Source organism: Mandrillus leucophaeus, unplaced genomic scaffold (assembly GCF_000951045.1).
Source record: "Mandrillus leucophaeus isolate KB7577 unplaced genomic scaffold, Mleu.le_1.0 Scaffold53, whole genome shotgun sequence".
Taxonomy (NCBI): domain Eukaryota; kingdom Metazoa; phylum Chordata; class Mammalia; order Primates; family Cercopithecidae; genus Mandrillus; species Mandrillus leucophaeus.
In genome coordinates, this window is record NW_012105697.1 from 1,082,337 (window position 1) to 1,086,964 (window position 4,628).

Genomic DNA, 4,628 nt, shown 5'->3' on the forward strand with positions numbered 1-4,628 from the left:
TAGTAGAGATGGGGTTTCACTGTGTTAGCCAGGATGGTCTCGATCTCCTGACCTCGTGATCCGCCCATCTCGGCCTCCCAAAGTGCTGGAATAACAGGCTTGAGCCACCGCGCCCGGCCTGTATTTTTATTTTTATTTTATTTTGTGTGTGTATGTTTTTTGGTTTTTTGTTTGTTTGTTTTTTGAGATGGAGTTTGACTCTTGTTGCCCAGGCTGGAGTGCAATGGCACCATCTTGGCTCACCGCAACCTCCGCCTCCCGGGTTCAAGTCATTCTTCTGCCTCAGCCTCCCGAGTAACTGGGATTACAGTCATGTGACATGACGCCCGGCTAATTCTGTATTTTTAGTAGACACAGGGTTTCTCCGTGTTGGTCAGGCTGGTCTCCAACTCACGACCTCAGGTGATCTGCCTGCCTCGGCCTCTCAAAGTGTTGGAATTACAGGCATGAGCCACTGAGCCCGGCGATTTTTTCTTCTTTTTTTCTTATTTTTTCTTTTTTCTTTTTTTTTTTTTTGAGACGGAGTCTTGCTCTGTCGCCCAGTCTGGAGTGTGGTGGCATGATCTTGGCTCACTGCAACCTCCGCCTCCCAGGTTCTAGCAATTCTCCTGCCTCAGCCTCCTGAGTAGCTCGGATTACAGGTGCCTGCCACCAAGCCCTGCTAATTTTTGTATTTTTAGTAGAGATGAGGTTTCACCATGTTGCCCAGGCTGGTCTTGAATTCCTGAGCTCAGGGAATCCACCTGCCTCGGCCTCCAAAAGTGCTTGGATTACAGGCGTGAGCCACCATGCCTAGCCCCAGTGATTTTTTTGTATTTTTAGTAGAGACGGGGTTTCACCTTGTTGCCCAGGCTGATCTCAAACTCCTGACCTCAAGTGCTCCGCCGGCCTCAGCCTCCCAAAGTGCTTGAATTACAGGCATGAGCCACTGCACCTGGCCCAGAGTGATCTTTAACATAAATCAAATAATGTCTTCCACCTCTTCAAATCCTCCAAATGTTTCCCGCCACACCTGGACACATTCCCAGCTCCTTAGCTTGGCTCCCTATGCCCTATGCAGTTATCCACCCCTGAAGCCACACCAGCCTCTTGGCTCCTTGGAGAACACACCACGCCGTTTGAACCCCAGGGCCTTTGCAACTTGGGGTTCTTTTGCCTTGAATTCTCTTCCCCCTCATCTTTAGTAGCTGGGACCACAGGCAAGTGCTGCCATGCCCAGATATGTATGTATGTATGTATGTATATATGTGTGTATGTGTGTATGTATGTGTGTATGCATGTGTGTATGTGTGCATGTGGGTATGTGTGTTTGTATATCTGTGTGTATGTATATGTATGTGTATGTGTGTGTATGTGTGTGTATATGTGTATGTATGTCTGTGTGTGTGTATGTGTGTGTATGTGTGTGTGTATGTGTGTGTGTATGTGTGTATGTAGCGAAAGGGTCTCACTAGTTGCCCAGGCTGTTATTTATTTATTTATTTATTTGAGACGGAGTTTCACTCTTGTTGCCCAGGCTGGAGTGCAATGTTGCGATCTGGGTTCACTGCAACCTCCACCTCTCCGGTTCAAGCGATTCTCCCACCTCAGCCTCCTGAGTAGCTGGGACTACAGGCGCCCACCACACCCAGCTGATTTTGTATTTTCAGTAGAGATGGGGTTTCTCTATGTTGATCAGGCTAGTCTCAAACTCCTGACCTCAGGTTATCTGCCTGCCTTGGTCTCCCAAAGTGCTGGGATTACAGGCGTGAGCCACGGCGCCCGGCTTTATTTATTTATTTATTTAAGACAGGGACTTGCTCTGTTGCCCAGGCTGGAGTACTTCAGCCTGAAACTCCTGGGCTCAAGCGATCCTCCCATCTCTGCATCCCGAGTAGCTAGAACTACAGGCACATTCCCCTATACCTAGCTAACTTTACAAATTGTAAAAATAGAGATGAGGTCTCACTTTATTATCCAGGCTGGTCTCAAATCCTGGGCCCCAAGCGATCCTCCTGCCTCCCAAAGTGCTGGGATTACAGGCCTGAGTCACTATGACTAGCCTGTTTTCTTTTTCTTTTTCCTTTCCTTTCCCTTTCTCTCTCTTTCTTTCTTTTTCTTTTTCTTTCTTTCTTTCTTTCTTTCTTTCTTTCTTTCCTTTTTTGACAAGATCTCCTTCTGTGGTGCAGGCTGGAATGCAGTGGCATAATCACAACTCACATCAGCCTCTAAATCTTAGACTCAAGCAATCCTCCCGCCTCAGTCTCCCAGGTAGCGGGGTCTACAGATATGCATCACCATGTCCAGCTGATTTTTTTTTTCTTTTGTAGAGACAGGGTCTCACTATGTTGCCCAGGCTGGTCTGGAACTCCTGGGCTCAAGCAATCCTCCTGCCTTGGCCTCCCAAAGTACTGGGATTAAGGCATGAGCCATCGTGCTTGGCCTTGTTTTCTTTTGAAATTGGTGTAAAGCACACACACTATTAAGTTAATTGGGAATGATATTTAGTACACTCACAATGCTGTGCAACCATCACCACTGTCTAGTTCCAGAACTTTCTCTTCACTCCAAAATAAAACCCATACCCTACTTACCTCCTCATTTCTTTCTCCTCAGTCCCTGACAACCACGAATCTTTCTGCCTCTATGAATTTGTCAGTTCAGGAGGTTTCTTTTGGAAGGAATCTTGCACTATGCAGCCTTCTGTGTCCGCTTCCTTCACTTGGCATGATATTTTCAGGACTCATCTATGCTGAAGTATATGAATCAATGCCTCCTTCTGTTTTTATGACCAAATAATATTCCACCGTTTTTCTCCCTAACCTTTGCAAGCTTCATTCCTTCGTGTCATTCAAGTCATGGCCCAGATGGCACCTCCTCAGGAAGGCTGCCCCTGTCCACCCTCCCTAAATTATCTCAGCCCTTTTACGTTTTGGTCCCAGTGTGGACTGCCATTTGTAATGGCTTTGTGCTTCTACCGTTCTGCTTGCTTGTTGAGATGGAGAACCAAGGACCCCATTGTCATCACCTACATCAATCCCAGGATTTAGAGACAGGTTTTCTGGCTGTGTGATTCTGAGCATTTCACGGGAATTCATTCTCTCTCTCTCTCGATGGAGTTTTGCTCTTGTTGTCCAGGCTGGAGTGCAATGGCACGATCTCGACTCACTGCAACCTCCGCCTCCTGGGTTCCAGCGAGTCTCCTGCCTCAGCCTCCCTAGCAGCTGGGATTACAGGTGCCCACCACCACACCCAACTAATTTTTGTATTTTTAGTAGAGACAGGGTTTCAGCGTGTTGGCCAGGCTAGTCTTGAATTCCTGACCTTAGGTGATCCGCCCGCCTCAGCCTCACTTTTACAGGTGTGAGCCACCACGCCCAGCCCCAAATTCTCTAAAGCATAGTTTGGGCTCATTTGTCAATCGAGAATAATGATCATGTTTATTTCTTTTTTTTTTTTTTCCTTTGAGACAGAGTCTCGCTCTGTCACCCAGGCTGGAGTGCAGTGGCTGGATCTCTGCTCACTGCAAGCGCCGCCTCCTGGGTTTATGCCGTTCTCCTGCCTCAGCCTCCCAAGTAGCTGGGACTACAGGCACCTGCCATTATGCCTGGCTAGTTTTTTGTATTTTTTAGTAGAGACGGGATTTCACCGTGTTAGCCAGGATGGTCTCAATCTCCTGACCTCATGATCCACCCATCTCAGCCTCCCAAAGTGCTGGGATTACAGGCTTGAGCCACCGTGCCCGGCCGATCATGTTTATTTCATGAGTTTGCTGTGAGGATTATTATTGGCAGTAATAATAGTAACATAAAGAGCTGTCTTCATAAAGACATGCTCTACACCAATACACACACACACTCACACACATGAAAAGTTACTGAATTCCCTTGGAGAAAAATTTAAAATCTCATGGATATTATAATCTGTGTAGCTGTTCTATTTTCACTTTCCCCATTGGCTACCAGGAAGCTTAGGAGCAAGTTTGTTTGCTGCCTCCTTTTTTGGTACGTGGGGGTAATTTTTGCCTCATTCTCCACTTAATCTGCTGCTCAGAGAGTTCTCTGGCCAAATCTTACAGGTCTTTGTTCACCACCCAAAATTCTGTATGGGATGAGATAAGGTAGAAGCCAATGGAACTATCATCTTTGCTTGAAACAGAGTAGGAGGCAGCATTCGTTGAAAGAACAATGAGGTTGGTGTGGCGGCTCATGCCTACAGTCCCAGTTACTCAGACAGGAGGATTGCAGGAGTTTGAAACCAGCCTGGGCAACATAGCAAGACTCCATCTCTCTAAAAAAAAAAATACCCAGGCATGGTTGCATGTGCCTGTGGTCCCATCTACTCAGGAGTCTGAGGCAGGAGGATCCCTTGAGCCCAGGAGGTTGAGGCTGCAGCGAGCTATGATTGCACCACTGCACTCCAACCTGGGGACAGAGTGAAACCCTGTCAAAAAAAAGAAGAAAGAGGCCGGGCGCGGTGGCTCAAGCCTGTAATCCCAGCACTTTGGGAGGCCGAGACAGGCGGATCACGAGGTCAGGAGATCGAGACCACCCTGGCGAACACGGTGAAACCCCGTCTCTACTAAAAAATACAAAAAACTAGCCGGGTGAGGTGGCGGGCGCCTGTGGTCCCAGCTACACGGGAGGCTG